Source organism: Schistocerca nitens, chromosome 9 (genome assembly GCF_023898315.1).
Source record: "Schistocerca nitens isolate TAMUIC-IGC-003100 chromosome 9, iqSchNite1.1, whole genome shotgun sequence".
In the NCBI taxonomy this organism is placed as follows: domain Eukaryota; kingdom Metazoa; phylum Arthropoda; class Insecta; order Orthoptera; family Acrididae; genus Schistocerca; species Schistocerca nitens.
In genome coordinates, this window is record NC_064622.1 from 392,275,328 (window position 1) to 392,294,789 (window position 19,462).

The following is a 19,462-nucleotide window of genomic DNA, read 5'->3' on the forward strand; positions in this document are numbered from 1 at the left end:
AATTGATAAGAACACGTACCTCGTACACAATATTTTGATGCTGAGAACAAGAATGCGTCTAATAATTACCTTTGTGTTTGATTTTACTTACACTGTAATTACAGTAAAAATACACTAGAGTGTGGCATTTGCAGAGTAATAGTAAGTAAGCGGAATAGATGTAACACTTGTAGGAATTTGTGATTTTTCAGTTTGTAGCATATTGCTGACCATTAAAAGTGCAATATCACAAAAGCGGCACGAAATAAACATGGAAGTGGTATGACGTGTACTTCGTGGTCGGGTATGCCATTGACTAGCATTTACGTTCTGTTTACAGGGTGGTCCATCGATCATGACCGGGCCAAATATCATGAAATAAGCGTCAAACGAAAAAACTAGAAAGAACGAAACTTGTCTAGCTTGAAGAGGGAAACCAGAGCCGGCCGAGGTGGCCGAGCGGTTCTAGGCGCTACAGTCTGGAGCCGCGCGACCGCTACGGTCGCAGGTTCGAATCCTGCCTCGGGTATGGATGTGTGTGATGTCCTTAGGTTAGTTAGGTTTAAGTAGTTCTAAGTTCTAGGGGACTGATGACCTCAGAAGTTAAGTCACATAGTGCTCAGAGCCATTTGAACCATTTTGGGGAAACCAGATGGTGCTATGGTTAGCCCGCTATATGGCGCTGCCATAGGTCAAACGGATATAAACTGCGTTTTTTTTAAATAGGAACCCCCATTTTTATTACATATTCGTGTAGTAAGCAAAGAAATATGAATTTTTTAGTTGGACCACTTTTTTCACTTTGTGATATATAGCGCTGTAATAGTCACAAACGTATGGCTCGTAATTTTAGGCGAAGAGTTGATAACAGGTAGGTTTTTTAAATTAAAATACGTTCCTCTCAACAGCGAGTAGTTCGCCTTCCGTAATGTTCGCCCATGCATTGACAATGCGCCGACGCATGTTGTCAGGCGTTGTCGGTGGATCACGATAGCAAATATTCTTCAACTTTCCCCACAGAAAGAAATCCGGGGACGTGCGGGACATGGTATGGTGCTTCGACGACCAATCCACCTGTCATGAAATATGCTATTCAATACCGCTTTAACCGCACGCGAGCTATGTGCCGGACATCCATCATGTTGGAAGTACATCGCCATTCTGTCATGCAGTCAAACATCTTGTAGTAACATCAGTAGAACATTACGTAGGAAATCAGCATACATTGCACCATTTAGATTGCCATCGATTAAATAGGGGCCAATTATCCTTCCTCCCATAATGCAGCATCATACATTAACCCGCCAAGGTCGCTGGTGTTCCACTTGTCGCATCCATCGGGGATTTTCCGTTGCCCAATAGTGCATATTATGCCGCTTTACTTTACCGCTGTTGGTGAATGACGCTTCGTCGCTAAATAGAACGCGTGCAAAAAATCTGTCATCGTCCCGTAATTTCTCTTGTGCCCAGTGGTAGAACTGTACACGACGTTCAAAGTCGTCGCCATGCAATTCCTGGTGCATAGAAATATGGTACGGGTGCAATCGATGTGAATGTAGCATTCTCAACACCGACGTTTTTGAGATTCCCGATTCTCGCGCAATTTGTCTGCTACTAATGTGCGGATTAGCCGCGACAGCAGCTAAAACACCTACTTGGGCATCATCATTTGTTGCAGGTCGTGGTTGACGTTTCACATGTGGGTGAACACTTCCTGTTTCCTTAAATAACGTAACTATCCGCGCGAACGCTCCAAACATTTGAATGATGTCGTTCAGGATACCGAGCAGCATATTGAGCAGTAGGTTTCTCACGAAGCCGTATTTGAATGTTGTTTCTTCTTAGACTATCGCGATATGCCCTTTCCAAGAAGGAGAAATATCTGTCAATGCTTGACGGCATTCGACAGCAGCAGCATCGTGACCCATCGAAACTGTGGTTCTGTAATCGGCGATATCGCTGCTCGCATTGATAGGCTTCCTACAACTCGAATGCGAACGGGTGATCGATCGATCGATTCATTAGGACCATACTCAACGCCAGGCACAATCTAAACGGTCCAATGCGACTAGCGCCAGAGAGGACAGACATACTGTTCACTCTGCTGTGAAGGATTCAACAGCTACTTCACGTCCCTCGAGTTTGGAAATGGGCCCGTTTGCAGTAAGACAAGTATCCGTATAGACGGTGAGATGGCAACCTTTGTTACGCTTCCCATGATGTGACAGCAGAAAGAGATGCGCCGACAGTGATGCGCCAACTAAACAACTATGGACACAGGAGTGGCTCCATTTCGTCATTTCTGACGAGTGTAGTTTCTGCTAAAGCATATAACCTCGGACATATTTGTCTATTTATTTATTTATAAATAGTTATTACAAATAAACATATTCATATGAAAAGCCTCTGAGGAGAAATGACGTTCCAAGGCTGCATTCATCTTCGTTATACAGGGTGATTCAAAAAGAATACCACAACTTTAGGAATTTAAAACTCTGCAACGACAAAAGGCAGAGCTAAGCACTATCTGTCGGCGAATTAAGGGAGCTATAAAGTTTCATTTAGTTGTACATTTGTTCGCTTGAGGCGCTGTTGACTAGGCGTCAGCGTCAGTTGATGCTAAGATGGCGACCGCTCAACAGAAAGCTTTTTGTGTTATTGAGTACGGCAGAAGTGAATCGACGACAGTTGTTCAGCGTGAATTTCGAACGAAGTATGGTGTTAAACCTCCTGATAGGTGGTGTACTAAACGTTGGTATAAACAGTTTACAGAGGATGGGTGTTTGTGCAAAGGGAAAAGTTCTGGACGGCCGAGAACGAGTGATGAAAATGTAGCACGCATCCAGCAAGCATTTGTTTGCAGCCCAGGAAAATCGACTCGCAGAGCTAGCAGAGAGCTGCAAATTCCACAATCAACTGTATGGAGAGTCCTACGAAAAAGGTTAGTTATGAAACCTTATCGTCTGAAACTGGTTCAAGCACTGTCTGCAGCTGATAAGATTAAAAGAATCGATTTCTGTGATTTTATCCTTGCTCAAATGGAAAAAGATGAATCTTTCGTTTCAAAGATTGTGTTTAGTGATGAAGCAACTTTCCACACTAACAGGAAAGTCAACCGTCACAATGTCTGTATATGGGACACTGAGAATCCGCGGGAAACAACTCAGTATGAACGTGACTCGCCTAAGGTGAACGTTTTCTGTGCCATTTCAGCCAATAAAGTTTTTGGTCCCTTTTTCTTCGAAGGTGCTACTGTAACTGGACTACAGTATCTGGAGATGTTAGAGAATTGCCGGCCGCTGGTGGCCGAGCGGTTCTGCCGCTACAGTCTGGAACCGCGCGACCGCTACGGTCGCAGGTTCGAATCCTGCCTCAGGCATGGATGTGTGTGTTGTCCTTAGGTTAGTTAGGTTTAAGTAGTTCTAAGTTCTAGGGGACTTATGACCTCAGCAGTTGAGTCCCATAGTGCTCAGAGCCATTTGAACCATTTTTTTGTTAGAGAATTGGCTGTTCCCTCAGCTCGAACAAGAAGCACAACAATTCATATTTCAGCAGGATGGAGCGCCACCACATTGGCACTTATCTGTCCGTAACTACTTGAACGTCAACTACCCGAGGCGATGGATCGGCCGCCAGGCAGCCCGTGACAGAGCACTTCATCACTGGCCTCCAAGAAGCCCTGATCTTATCCCCTGCGATTTTTTCTTATGGGGGTATGTTAAGGATATGGTGTTTCGGACACCTCTCCCAGCCACCATTGATGATTTGAAACGAGAAATAACAGCAGCTATCCAAACTGTTACGCCTGATATGCTACAGAGAGTGTGGAACGAGTTGGAGTATCGGGTTGATATTGCTCGAGTGTCTGGAGGGGGCCATATTGAACATCTCTGAACTTGTTTTTGAGTGAAAAAAAACCTTTTTAAATACTCTTTGTAATGATGTATAACAGAAGGTTATATTATGTTTCTTTCATTAAATACACATTTTTAAAGTTGTTGTATTCTTTTTGAATCACCCTGTATAGGCCACATATTCATTTGAATACCACTGGCACCGAGGAAGTTTTCAAATTGTCCCGTGTACTGTCTTAGTGAACGTGTCTGGAGGATGTGCTGGATTGTCTGCCTTTCTGCTCCACAGTCACACTTCGGAGAAGTGTTTAGTTTCCATTATTATACAATGAGCTCGCACATTTGACATTTTTTGTTCTAAAACAGTTTAGAATTAACACGGATATTCTCGAGAGGTCAAAATCAGTGGGTTTTCCAGAGATGTATCGGAATTTCTTGAGATCCGCAGTTATAGTATCTTCCCAGGCAGCCCAGTATTGCTCAATATCAATGTTGTTACTTTCAAAGCATATGTCTTCCACAAATGATGGTAGTCTAGAGCGGAGTCGTTCAATATTTATGTACTCATAGAACGAATGAAAGTTGATTGTTTTGAATTTTTCTAAATTCTTTAAGAAGTGCATCTTGTCTTCTTAAGTTGCGGTGGAGGCATATGACTTGTACCCGGAAGGTGGGAGAAATCTTTTTCGTGCCCTAAATCATTCGAATTGTATTATTTCCAGTTGTTCAACGTCTATTTTCTTGCTGGGGAGACTGTTAAACCAGATGGGATAGCAGTATTCTGCTGTTGAATACACAAGAGCTAAAACTATTGCTCGTAGATGGAATGCCTCATGGTTTCTATGTAATGTTATTCCTCGTACAGAATTTTGAAGCTGTCTTGGACAGATGTTCCTTAATGGCTTAACGTACTGTCTAAAGCAAGTTCTTCCGACTTAGGAGTTTCATTGCGAGTTGAAGGAAATTCTAAGTTCCTTCCGCATGTGTTTGTTCACACTGCCACTTCTCCAAATACGGAATAATTTTTTAACTCCCTGCACAAGAGAACTAGAAGAAGCAGGAATGTCTCCCCCGATGCAGAGGATCCACTGAAAGCCGCATTTTTGCAACAGCCGCACGCTTTTGAGTCGGTTATTTAGCAGAGTGGAGAGGGGCAGACCCCCTGCCTTGGGAATCGATGAAGACTTAATAGTGCCTCCAGCGCACGAGGGGAACCTAACGGTCATCCTCTGCACAGTTTGGTATGACAAAGTGTATTGTTGAGAGACGTTATCTTGTACGTCCCTGTGTTAGGAAGATAAGCGTGGGAATTCTGGTTTGCCTGACGAACTGGTCATGTGCCCCAAGGCCTCTCAGACAGTACAGTTTCCCTAAAACTTGCAAGGAATGTAACTGCTTGAAAGTGGCCTTTTCAATTGCACTTTCACTTTTCCTCACAATGTTTTTGGTTTATAAAGTCGCGTCTTTATTTGTGCAATGTTTCGAGATTTTATACTATGGCCAGCTTCAATTATTCGAATCAAGCTTTTTGAGCTATCTCTTTGTGTCTCCACTGGAGTATGTTTTTATCTTCGTGGACTACGAAGACACCAGCCAACAGGAAACGTTCGCCTGTGTTGAGTCACGAAACAATATAATTCGAATCGGCTCACGCCATTCTGGCCCATGTTCTATTCGATACTATTCTCGTCTGTGCTGTCCGGTCCTGCTTTCTGCTTTTGTCTGCTGTGTTTGTGGGCGACACAAGCTGATTCAGCGTGCTTGAATGTTAGAGATCCTGAGTGGGATCTTTATAATTACTTGCCGTGGTGCATAATAGGCGATATTCATGTAGTTTCAGTTGGGCGTTCTAAATACATGCACATTTTATCTTGCGATCATTCCGCGTGCAAAACTTTGAATGGTATCCTTACGCGTGGCGATTCGAGGCTCATGGACTGCTTACTTTTCGTGAAATGGAAGCTGGATCTAGTAATATCTTTTCCGTCCGTTGTGCTGTAAATAAATGCTTATCGTCCTTTGTTGCACTCTAAATGGTTTATTGTCTAGCTGGAAGTTGTGTCTTGAGAACACGTAATTTCTTCATCTTTTTCTAGATTCGTACGTCATGTCGTGTTACTTAAGTCTTCATGATTTATTTACTTGTTTTTTTAACAATATACAAACTTTTTTCCTCTGCATTATTTCGATCAACCGTAAGTCATTTCTGTATTACATAAAATAGTTCCACGCTGCCATACCGCCATCTTGTGATAACCTGTTGCTGTAGACATTGCTATATCAATTAACAGTCATGGTACGATGAATTAAATGGTTCAGTCCTACGTTACTACAGCTACACATTAATAAGTATTAGGCTTTTTGAATTACCAAATTATAGATGTAGAAAGGTAGGTCACTGGACACTATGCTGGAATTGTGATAACTTCAGAATACTACACACTGTGTTTTTATATATCAGTGAGATACTTCATGGAACATAAGAGAGTAAAGGTCTCTCTATTTTAAGTTGTATGTGGAGGTTTCATTCTCAGATTGCGTCACGATCTCTTTGGTTTAATGAAGCAACTGACTAATAGTTCTTTCCAGTGTAAATTCAGTGATTACAGCTACGAGGAAGCAGCCTCATCGATACAAGTTGAAAGTGTACACATTATGCAACTTTTCGAAAGGTGTTTTGATGAGCGATTGTCTACAATATGATGACGGAATACGCGTCTATGCATTTTCACTATCGGTGCATTTGTATTAAGTAAATGTATCTGTATGTATGTGTGTGTGGTGTGTGTGTGTGTGTGTGTGTGTGTGTGTGTGTGTGTGTGTGTGTGACTACTTCATTAATCATTCGTGATCAGATAATATTTTCAGTAGAATACAGGGACATAAATTTTCCTAAGACGGCAGATTCTAATATATCGGGGCTTCATCTGACTGCTCATGTTAGTAGATCATCCTTTTACACAGCGCACCCGCTTACACGCTTTGATACACGGATTAGTGTTGTTTGTTCCACATATTGTCTGATCAAATATTTGACAGCAACAAACGTTTGAGCATATTATTTTGAGAAGGCGATGATTTACAGTTTTAAATCGTTTTGAAACAAACGATGGTCCACGCTGTAATTAGGCACAAAGATCACAAACCGAAAGGACACATACCATAAGAGCATAGTCATGTTGTTGTTGTGGTCTTCAGTCCTGAGACTGGTTTGATGCAGCTCTCCATGCTACTCTATCCTGTGCAAGCTTCTTCATCTCCCAGTACCTACTGCAGCCTACATCCTTCTGAATCTGCTTAGTGTATTCATCTCTTGGTCTCCCTCTACGATTTTTACCCTCCACGCTGCCCTCCAGTACTAAATTGGTGATCCCTTGATGCCTCAGAACATGTCCTACCAACCGATCCCTTCTTCTAGTCAAGTTGTGCCACAAACTCCAAAATGGCTCTGATAACTATGGGACTCAACTGCTGAGGTCATTAGTCCCCTAGAACTTAGAACTACTTAAACCTAACTAACCTAAGGACATCACACACATCCATGCCCGAGGCAGGATTCGAACCTGCGACCGTAGCAGTCGCACGGTTCTGGACTGAGCGCCTAGAACCGCTAGACCACCGCGGCCGGCCTCCACAAACTCCTCTTCTCCCCAAATCTATTCAATACCTCCTCATTAGTTATGTGATCTACCCATCTAATCTTCAACATTCTTCTGTAGCACCACATTTCTTCTCTTCTTGTCTAAACTATTTATCGTCCATGTTTCACTTCCATACATGGCTACACTCCATACAAATACTTTCAGAAACGACTCCCTGACACTTAAAACAATACTCGATGTTAACAAATTTCTCTTCTTCAGAAACACTTTCCTTGCCATTGCCAGTCTACATTTTATATCCTCCCTACTTCGACCATCATCAGTTATTTTGCTCCCCAAATAGCAAAACTCCTTTACTACTTTAAGTGTCTCATTTCCTAATCTAATTCCCTCAGCATCACCCGATTTAATTAGACTACATTCCATTATCCTCGTTTTGCTTTTGTTGATGTTCATCTAATACCCTCCTTTCAAGACACTGTCCATTCCGTTCAACTGCTCTTCCAAGTCCTTTGCTGTCTCTGACAGAATTACAATGTCATCGGCGAACCTCAAAGTTTTTATTTCTTCTCCGTGGATTTTAATACCTACTCCGAACTTTTCTTTTGTTTCCTTTATTGCTTGCTCAATATACAGATTGAATAGCATCGAGGAGAGGCTACAACCCTGTCTCCTCCCTTAACAACCACTGCTTCCCTTTCATGTCCCTCGACTCTTATAACTGCCATCTGCTTTCTGTACAAATTGTAAATAGCCTTTCGCTCCCTGTATTTTACCCCTGCCATCTTCAGAATTTGAAAGAGAGTTTTCCAATCTAAATTGTCAAAAGCATTCTCTAAGTCTACATAGTCATATAATCTATGATTACGAATAATGACCTTCATTAATAGTCATGTGTTCAATCATTATCACTTGTATCTGTATGAACGTGATAAAGTAACTCTAACAAAACTATGGAATATAGAAAAATACCAGATTTATATATCAGGTAATACGGTATCAGTCCGAAGCACATGCAATATGTCACTTCAGTCTGGCCTTGTGCTGTGAGGGACCCCTTCGTCAGTTGTCGTCCATCTTCCTATGTGCTGAGTTCCAGCACGCCACGCTTTTAGTCCAATTTGCTGTGGTAATGGTACAATATCCTCAGTTTGCAACGAAACCCTTTCTCGATTTCAATCGTGAACGAGCTCATGATGCTGATGCTGCTTGGACCCTCACATTTTCGTTTGTTAATGTCTCGTCGAATGTCAGGAGGGATGATTTCAGCGACACAGTATCGCTTCTCCAGATGAATGGGCCGTAGACAGCCTGTAATGATTCGCCTCCATAATTCAAAATTTACAAGACAACATGAAGTGAATATTAAGCTCTGAAATGGGAAGGAAAGAGTGCACTAGTGCTCAATACCAGCCTCACAGTTTATCAAGCATCAGCTGATAGCGTGCAAGACGTGGCATCTTGACGTGTTGTGCTAACTGTGCCTGGCACTTATCCACGAGGTCCTCTGAGATCGACACGGACGTTACGTGTTGCCTACCCCAACAAACCTACAAAAGTCATCCTGCTAGATCCTATTTAAAAATTGGCCCCAGCAAGCAAACAGTAGACTTTCAGGCTATGCGCCATAACGATCGTTCCTTGAAAAATCTGTGTCTCAACTGTGAGTTCTGACAAGGGAACCTCCCAATCGCACCCCCCTCAGATTTATAAGTTGGCACAGTGGATAGGCCTTGAAAAACTGAACACAGATCAATCGAGAAAACAGGAAGAAGTTGTGTGGAACTATGAAAAAAATAAGCAAAATATACAAACTGAGTAGTCCATGCGCAGGATAGGCAATATCAAGGGAGATGTAAGCTGAGGAACGCCGTGGTCCCGTGGTTAGCGTGAGCAGCTGCGGAACGAGAGGTCCTTAAGTCTACCCTCAAGTAAAAAGTTTAATTTTTTGTTTTTAGACAATTTTCAAAGTTCAGGCACTCACACATAATCAACTTCGCTCTCCAAAATTCCACGACATGTTCAGATTTACTTGGACATATGCAGGATTTGACGGTCTACACACGGAAAAATTTGAAAACGTTAAAAACACATGTTTTGACAGAGCACAGGGAAAACTGTGCGACTGTGAAACTGTTGCATTCATTTGTTGCAGTTTATGTGACAAACTCTTATGTTTTCACCACTTTTTTGGGAGTGATTATCACATCCACAAGAAAACCTAAATCGGGCAAGGTAGAAGAATCGTTTTTACCCATTCGCCAAGTGTACATGTTGGGTGGGTCGACAACATATTCCTGTCGTGTGAAGCACATGCCGTCACCAGTGTCGTATAGAATATATCAGACGTGTTTTCCTGTGGAGGAATCTTTTGACCTATGACCTTGCGACAAATGTTTTCGGTTCCCATTGGAGAGGCACGTCCTTTCGTCTACTAATCGCACGGTTTTTCAAGGCCTATCCACTGTGCCAACTTATAACTAAATCTGAGGGGGGTGCGATGGGGAGGTTCCCTTGTGAGAGAACTCTCCAGAGATGTTAGGTTGCCACTACCTGACTGATTCTAACCGCCAATTACTTCCCGGGAATGTATCCTCTGTGGTTGCCAGTTATCATGTGCTAATATGCTACAGTACAATGTAAACATGGCACTATAATTATGGCATTTCTATTCGAATTCGATCCAGAAATCGCACTAAAATTACGCGATTTTTCTTCGAATGCATGCTGGTAAGCAAATAAAGCGTACGAAAACATGTTTTGTAGTCCTCTCTCCGCAATAACTAGAAACAAGCTGTTGGTCGGCCGCGCTACGTATCAACTCAGAAAAGGGTCGCAGTTGTCTGTTTTCGACTGGACTTGCTCTGACGTGACGTCATCCATTCCGGGACAATGAATGATGCGTTCCTCACAGCACCAGGTCAGCGTGTTTGGTCAAAGGGATGGCCTCCTCTGTAATAAAAAACTGGGCGGCGTATTCGACGACGAACTTCAAGGGGTGTCATGTGACGTCCGCCCAGATTAAATGACGAGAACAATGAGGGGAAAAAAGTGGCCCCGTGCACTGAGTGGCAGTTTGTAGTCTTGGGTTCGATTCCTGCTGCTACCATATTTTTTTCATTTTATTTTATTCCTCGCAATATTAAATGATTAATTATAAACTTTAAATACATTTAAACAACGTAGTTTATATACATAAAATGAATGCATTCAGTTTAGTTACGATTACAACCTTTGTAAGTTAAAAGGCTATTGACGACGGTAAAAATAAAAGCGAGTAGCGAGTATACTAGTAAGTTTAGTATAAAAGTGTTATCTGTTGACGATCTGCTGAAGAGCCCTTTTCCATTAGATCTCTGAAGGAAAAAGTTATATTTGAAGAGTTAGGTAGATACAGGGTGTTTCAAAAATGACCGGTATATTTGAAACGGCAATAAAACCTAAACGAGCAGCGATAGAAATACACCGTTTGTTGCAATATGCTTGGGACAACAGTACATTTTCAGGCGGACAAACTTTCGAAATTACAGTAGTTACAATTTTCAACAACAGATGGCGCTGCAAGCGATGTGAAAGATATAGAAGACAACGCAGTCTGTGGTGCGCCATTCTGTACGTTGTCTTTCTGCTGTAAGCGTGTGCTGTTCACAACGTGCAAGTGTGCTGTAGACAACATGGTTTATTTCTTAGAACAGAGGATTTTTCTGGTGTTGGAAGTTTTCAACGGAGGTTTAATGTAACCAAAGGACCGAAAAGCGATACAATAAAGGATCTGTTTGACAAATTTCAACGGACTGGGAACGTGACGGATGAATGTGCTGGAAAGGTAGGGCGACCGCGTACGGCAACCACAGAGGGCAACGCGCAGCTAGTGCAGCAGGTGATCCGACAGCGGCCTCGGGTTTCCGTTCGCCGTGTTGCAGCTGCGGTCCAAATGACGCCAACGTCCACGTATCGTCTCATGCGCCAGAGTTTACACCTCTATCCATACAAAATTCAAACGCGGCAACCCCTCAGCGCCGCTACCATTGCTGCACGAGAGACATTCGCTAACGATATAGTGCACAGGATTGATGACGGCGATATGCATGTGGGCAGCATTTGGTTTACTGACGAAGCTTATTTTTACCCGGACGGCTTCATCAATAAACAGAACTGGCGCATATGGGGAACCGAAAAGCCCCATGTTGCAGTCCCATCGTCCCTGCATCCTCAAAAAGTACTGGTCTGGGCCGCCATTTCTTCCAAAGGAATCATTGGCCCATTTTTCAGATCCGAAACGATTACTGCATCACGCTATCTGGACATTCTTCGTGAATTTGTGGCGGTACAAACTGCCTTAGACGACACTGCGAACACCTCGTGGTTTATGCAAGATGGTGCCCGGTCACATCGCACGGCCGACGTCTTTAATTTCCTGAATGAATATTTCGATGATCGTGTGATTGCTTTGGGCTATCCGAAACATACAGGAGGCGGCGTGGATTGGCCTCCCTATTCGCCAGACATGAACCCCTGTGACTTCTTTCTGTGGGGACACTTGAAAGACCAGGTGTACCGCCAGAATCCAGAAACAATTGAACAGCTGAAGCAGTACATCTCATCTGCATGTGAAGCCATTCCGCCAGACACGTTGTCAAAGGTTTCGGGTAATTTCATTCAGAGACTACGCCATATTATTGCTACGCATGGTGGATATGTGGAAAATATCGTACTATAGAGTTTCCCAGACCGCAGCGCCATCTGTTGTTGAAAATTGTAACTACTGTAATTTCGAAAGTTTGTCTGCCCGAAAATGTACTGTTGTCCCAAGCATATTGCAACAAACGGTGTATTTCTATCGCTGCTCGTTTAGGTTTTATTGCCGTTTCAAATATACCGGTCATTTTTGAAACACCCTGTATATTCCAAATGTAAATCTAATAACAAGAGGGCACGGAATGAGGCTCACCGATTTGGTTCAAGCTGTGTCAGTAGAAGCAGGTAGATGCCCCTTTTGAGTTCATAGAATATTTCGTCTGAATGGGCCGTGGGGAAAGCTACAGCACAGAGTATGATGGAGCTTCTAGCGATAGGTTACGTATTGGTTCGATAACACAGTGCACCAACTAGCAATTTGTTGGCTGAGGTTCGAATCCTGCTATTATCATAAGCTTCTTTTTCTTTTATTCCTCGCAGTGTTAAACTATTCATAATAACATTTAAAGATATTTAAACCTTTCGGTTTATATATGTAAAATTAATCTATTCAATTTAATTATGACTACTACCCTCGTAGGATAAAGCGCTTCAGGCCACCACATCGTAGCACATTAGTAAAATTTTTCACAAACCGCCACTGGTATCCCTAAACTTCTGACATCTTCAAACCAAGGAGCTTCTCTACCGGCCAACATCATCTTTGTGACTACAAATAATTTTAATTTGAAAGGTTTTGCCGTAACCCATTGCGGACGGCAATTGTACCGGTACGGCAACAACGTAGTGTCGCGCCAGCCTGCGATCGTAGGATAAGTTATCTCTGTTCTGTCATGTGCAACTGCCGCCGTATCGGAACGATTGCTCCCTTCTGTGACTGAATAGTGCTGAAATCTGTTGCGGACATCTGGAGCTATTTGCGTTATCAGAATGCCTTGTATACATTCTATGTATAGGAACTAAATTCGATATTTGCATTTGGGTTTTCGCGTTTGGTGAAAATGACGCGTTCGAAAGATTTGAGTGGCGGTAAAATTAAAGAAATACTGTTAAATGAAGACTCTGCTTTTTGTAGTAATTTCGAAGACCACGATGATTGCGAGATATTACCGAGATAAAAATTCATCGAGTGACGTTGAAAATGTCGGAAACAGTGGGTACAGACAGCTGACAGACGGCGTGTTTACACCTCAGAATTACGCTTTTTCTAGAGATAATTCTGGAGTGAAGCCTCACTATGCACTAAGTGAGTAAAAGAGTAAAGTTAAGCAATTGGACAAGCAATTGGACGCATTACCAGTGAAACAAACAGCTTTTATAAAGTAGTGAACGAGCGATGTCAAGGAAATTCCAGCGGAAAGAGGACAGATGCAAGTGAAGACGAGATGTATCAGTTTTTAGCAGTATGCATGCTGATGGCTCACGTAAAGAAGAACAGAATAAAGGACTGTTGGTCTACACACCCAGTGACAAATAACTTTCTTTTCGAAAGTAATTTCTAAGTACTTTTTTCCTACAGTTCTTCGAATGTTACATTTTAACGATGCGGGTGTTTTGCGAGACGCTGAGAGGGCGAATAGGCTTCACAAAACAAAGTGTGTTGCGAATTTTTTGACAGTGAAATTCAGATGTATTCTAAATCCATTCAGAGATTTGTGCATCGACATTTCTCTAATTCCGTGGAAACATAGACTTGTTTTCAACCAGTATATGCCAAGCAAAGGGCACAGATTTGGAATAAAACTGTTTATATCGTGAGATGTTAAAACTAGATTTATTTTAAATGTTACAGTGCACACAGGATGAGGAACAGAAATTGAAGATAGTTCATGGCTTGGTGTTTATGGCACTCATTTAACTGCTCTGCTGAAACCTCATCTCAACAAAAATATTTACGCTTCCATGTAACACTTATCAAGTAATTAAATATAACAAAATGAGTTGATGAGAAAATAAAAAGCCAATAGAATGTTTTATTTCAAAAACCAATGTAATTCAACAATTCCGAAGTAACTCAGTCAAGAAAAGTAGGCGAATGAATAAAAACTTAGTCTTCAACGGGTTAAAATTAAACTAGCCCAATATTACTGCTTTACACAGGGAATAACATTAAGTAATTTCCGTGTCACTCTCGTCTCGGGGACCCACATAAGAGTGGGAGGCTGTTCTTTTTAGGTTATAGCTTAATTCCCTAATAGAATAAATGTAACATCACATGTTCTTTGCTGAACTACACGTATGACCGTACGATCTAACTCATTCATCATATAGCAACAATTTGGAAAAGAGAACTTAAGTATTATCATAATTAAAATAAATGAAGCAACAAACTACAACTGTAAAAGTTAGCATACGTAAAGTTATTTCAAATTTTAAAATAGAGTTGCAGCATGGCATATTGCGGGCTAGGAAAAATCCACCTTCAAACGGTATTTACAAAAGTATAAGCAATCTGAAGATAAATTTTCCACGTACTAAACTTGTCATAATGTACTGATATTTTAAGACGAACAGCAATTTTATGGTTAGTGCCTTTTTTTTAAAGTCGAAATTCCTGCAAAGTCCTACATGGCATTACAGTCACATTCCTTAACATTTCTGTTACAAAAAGACTAATTCATAGCAGAAAGAATCGGAGACCAATGACCGGAGGATGCCCTGCAATTGTTATGCAGCGTATTCAAGGAACGGAAACTTTATTCAAATCCCAGTTTCGCTGTCTTGTTGCAGAACTGTCCAATGGCCTTGACTTACATCCCTGTAGTTTCTAAAACTTCAGGACTTCTAATTTACCACACTTTTTCCCGCAGCCTTACTAATACGCCATACTTACAACGATTCTTGGAAACGTAATTGTTGCTTTTAGATAGGAGACTTAGATTTGTAAGACTCGTGAAGTAGTTTTCAGGAGAGGCGTGAGGTATACTTGGGTGTTTCCACTGAAACAACTACCCTTGGGTGGCAGCGTTTCTGTTTAGAGACCTGGTTAGTCTCACAGTTTAAAACCTATCAGCAAATTCCAGTTTTTGCTTCATTTTGCTTTGCTCTTGCCCTGCACACAAAATCTCTTTCCCCATAATCCGCCATCCACATTTTAATTAGTTTGCCTTGTTCCATTGAATTAAATTTGCCTCGGATTTTGTCTTACATTTATATTTATGATTTGGACACCTCCTGAATTTGCACCGATACAACAGTGAACAGTTTCTGAAGTCATAAGTCATAATCGAAACCATTCCGTGGAAAGTGTTGGATTGTGCTTTAACGGAGGACGCGAATAATTCATTCCGCATACATTTTACAATCTAAGTACATTTTCTATCGTTTACAAGCTTTCTTGTCGACAGAACATTCATGAAGCTTTCGGATCCCTAGAACTCATCGTCCCTTAGTCCAAGTATATTTCGCTACTCAGAAGATTTCAAGGAAGATCATTACGGTCCCTTGACTAAATAATTTTAGCGTCCAGTTTCCATATAAAATTGTCTCAGTTGAATGTAATAACTGTCGTTCTCTTTGACCGTGATATCCACATCAATAAAACTGCATCCGGAGACAATCTATTTCTATAGTGACATCTCCAAAACCAGCACTACATTCCACGCTTGCTGAAGTCTGGGGTATTAAAATTTCCGATAGAGACGTATATCATGATCACAGAATTTTTTTAAAGAGTTGAAGCACTACGTTTCTTCTCGCAGATGACAGGACCTTTATATTCCCTACTCTAAAAGTAATTAAAAATTTTGCCAACTGTTTGACGGAAAACAGCATTGTATATAGAATTATGAAAGTGTTGGAAACAATGTCTGTAGAAGGCAATGAATCTGTCAACCGCTATTTGTCATCCTAAGTATGGATTACCGATATTTACTGTAAGAGACATGATAACAATAATAATTTCGTGCTGTTCACTGACCAGATGCAAGTCTTTTAAAAGAACACCAATCCGGCGACTAATGTGTCCAGAAAACACCCCAATTATCCAACAGAGGAAAGGGGACCTGCCGTTTGACGTGGAATCTGAACGACAAGTCGTTCCTGGCAGCTACTCTCACCTCCGAGAGGCCGAGGCTAGATAAAAAGAATAAAAATTTCGGCGGTCCTGCCGGTTTGCAGGCACATGCTTTACCACTGCATCACCAGGCATGATAGAGGCTGCATCGGGAAGGGGAAGAAACTGCACGACACAAAGGCAAGAAGTAAGCAGTAATTCACAGTCGGTCTCACATTTCACGACATTCCACACACATTCAAAGTCTATGCACCTCGCTTCTCTAGTAGCCAGACTTGAATTAAGCTATGGATGTTTCCATAAAAATCTTCACAAGCTGCACATCTTAGAGACATCTTTCTCCTCTTTTGAAAAAGAAGAGAATGCAGATCATCTCCACTTTGGGTGCCCTTAGAATACAAGCAAGTACTTTAAACCTTTTCCAAGAACCTGTGAAGCTTAGTCATCCGTTGCCAACCTACACGATGACCTCGTTAGCAACAATGGACCCTAGACGGTCCACTGCGATATACAGATTCGCTGTTGCCGCAAGTATCCGCATCTATATATTATAACGCCAAAATATTACACACAGTGGATTATACAAAAGTGTTCGATAAAGTCTGAATTTACAATGCTTATACTGAATTGACCTGTCTGTAACTAACTGTGTATGCGTATTCTAACAGTAATGATCTATCAAAAACTGTTTATTTTATGCAAAAATAAGCTGCCTATATGATCTAAGTTATATGCTAATTAAAAAAATCATATGGCTCATCTAATTAAAACAGTAAGCACTACAACATGTTCACGACACTTCCAGCACCACCTATAGATATTCCAGAAAAAATTGTAGTTTTTGTTACTCTTTATGCTGTCTCCATAGTTTTTTATTTACGTAGCTAACTACTGCGACAGTGGTTCAGGTTCGATTCCTGGTGACCGCCATATGTTTAACCGGAGTACAGCTGTCTGAGAACAGGATTTATTAGCCACGTAACACCAAAACATTGAAAGCTTTAGTAGGAATGGGAATAAATGAGTACCACGATTTAACAATGAGCTGCCACTTTAGTTCAGGTGAAATATTTCATTTGTCAGCTTCCAAGAAAGCATCATATAACCGTTTAAATATTTGTCACAAATTAAAATTTTACACCGGACCGCAAGTATTGTGTAGCAGTTTGTTTAAGCGCTCAAAGATGACATAGACAACAAGATCGTGATGTTATGGAAAATGTTCCGTTAATTTTACACTTCGGTAAATAGCAATTTGTGGTAATCCGTTCACGTAATTAATTGATACAGTAAAGTGATAACAAGTATAAATGAACAGATTTCACACAGTCTAAAGTAATTCGTCTCGTATGGATGAGATGTGCCTTATAAAATACGCAAATAACCGAAGAGTAATTGCGGTCAATCAGTGTTCATATTTATCGAAGAAGATTTTTTGATCTGATTGGAATTCCATGAATACTTATATTCGTTCGCCGTTAAATGTGATTTTTATACGCTTATTGGAATCCATTATGTACTGTAGTCTTATTTCATTACTGTAGGATTTATATTATTCGATACTGACCAGTATTCTTTTATGGATAATGTGCTCTAATAACTTGCCATTACTCATTCAGAAGGGTTATTTATTGCTTTGGCACGTTTTTCACGTCTGGGGCAGTGAACCATCCTTGCTTGCCTCAAGCACAGACTCATAATTGTCATTTGTTTCACTCGGTATTTCCAAGTTTATCACACATTCCTTTGTTTTTTAATTAAGCTTACCAACATTTAAATTAGAAAGCAGTTAATTTACTTTTGACGTCTTTTCATTTGGGTACTGAACTTTGTTTCACATTCGCACAGCAACGCGAATGATTTACAAAAGTTACGAGCTGGAGAAGCGACTTCTGCTACCGTGAGTGAAGCAGAGGACGATGAAGGCGCTTTTGGACAGTTTGAAGAAACAACGTGGGGAAATTTGAGGTCACTGTAAACACAAAATAAACAAAAGAAGCGTGTCAAGTCGAGAGCTTTGAACAGACAAAGCCAAACAGTACAATTATTTCACAAAGTAATTTCCTCTGATATCTCTGTGACGAATGTGTAGTATAGGGAAAATACTTTGACGTTCCTCATACTATAACTTTTTACGTTTCTGGACCGTCAACTATGCTAACGTAATCCATCAATACACAAACAGCAGTCCAAATCGGAAATATCAGTTTAAATTTGTTACCACATCAGAAACTGTATTCGCGTGGGTGTGGGGGTCAATGTTCTTGGCACTTCCTGCTGGTCGAGAGCGCGTGACAGACAATAATTATCCCCGCCCCCAAGATTATGTAACACGCCAGGCACGTGGTCATCCTACAATTACAATGAATATTTACGTTCAGAAACTGTGTTTTCAGAGCTACATTTTGCCATTCTGTAATATGCGCTCGAAACGGCGCAAAAGGTGGCCTAATCGACTTGCAAATGGAGCGATGTTTTCCAATAGTCGGAACAAAACGAAAGCAGTAGTCATACAAAATACAGAGAGCTATAGATGTCGCAAAGTCTGTTCTGAACATCCAGGTCTTAATTCACATTTACAGTTAAGCAATTAGTAACAGATATCACATTTAAAAGTCCAGCAAATAGCGGGATGCATTCTTGCAGATGCACCGTTGACGTATTACGTAAACTTTTCCTGTATCTTTCGACGCATCTGACAACTGAAACTGCATATGTAATACAACTGCCACAGTAGTTTCTGAGTACGGTATCGCAGCCACAGAAGATACTGACAATGTTTTGACATACTGTGCAAGCGACTATGCGACGCCAAGTTACCTTTTGTGCACAAATTCCTCACAGCAGCTCACGCAACCCCCGACGCGCGGCTAGCCGCAGCCAGATGAAGCCCGCGGTCGGCAAGGCGCTTAGAAAGACAGTCCACTCTGCAGCAGCTGAGGTAGTGCATCGTTCGACATCTTTGGCCAGCTCAGTTACAGCGCTGTTCTCATGCACTGCCAGCAGTTACTTGGCCAGCGACTCGCTTGAAACGACCGGTTCTCGCGCAGACTGCTGCCCACGCGACAACGATATCACACCTGTTGTCTACACGTTCGCTAAAAGACCTTCAACGCCATATTACGCACGTATCATTTCCAGGTCTTGAAACAACGGTTCAGTTCGCTGATACAATGTTAATACTGATTATTTCCTTTGCTTGTCTAATACAATGGACCTATAAGACGTCCTCACAGGTTTCTGCAATGAATGGAAATTAGTGTTCCAAAATTATTAACATGTATTTCTCTGTTGATATACAAACCTTCGGCAAT

At 41.4% G+C, this 19,462-nt stretch overlaps 1 protein-coding gene across 1 annotated transcript in view; it reads right to left on the reverse strand.

Annotated features, from left to right (window-relative positions):
- LOC126203126 (uncharacterized) overlaps positions 1 to 19,045 on the reverse strand; it is a 214,838-nt gene extending 195,793 nt beyond the window's left edge. The window contains exon 1 of the mRNA XM_049937373.1: positions 18,969 to 19,045. The gene's annotated coding sequence lies outside the window, so the exon portion shown is untranslated. The remainder of the gene's footprint in view (positions 1 to 18,968) is intronic.
- Positions 19,046 to 19,462: the final 417 nt, after the last annotated feature.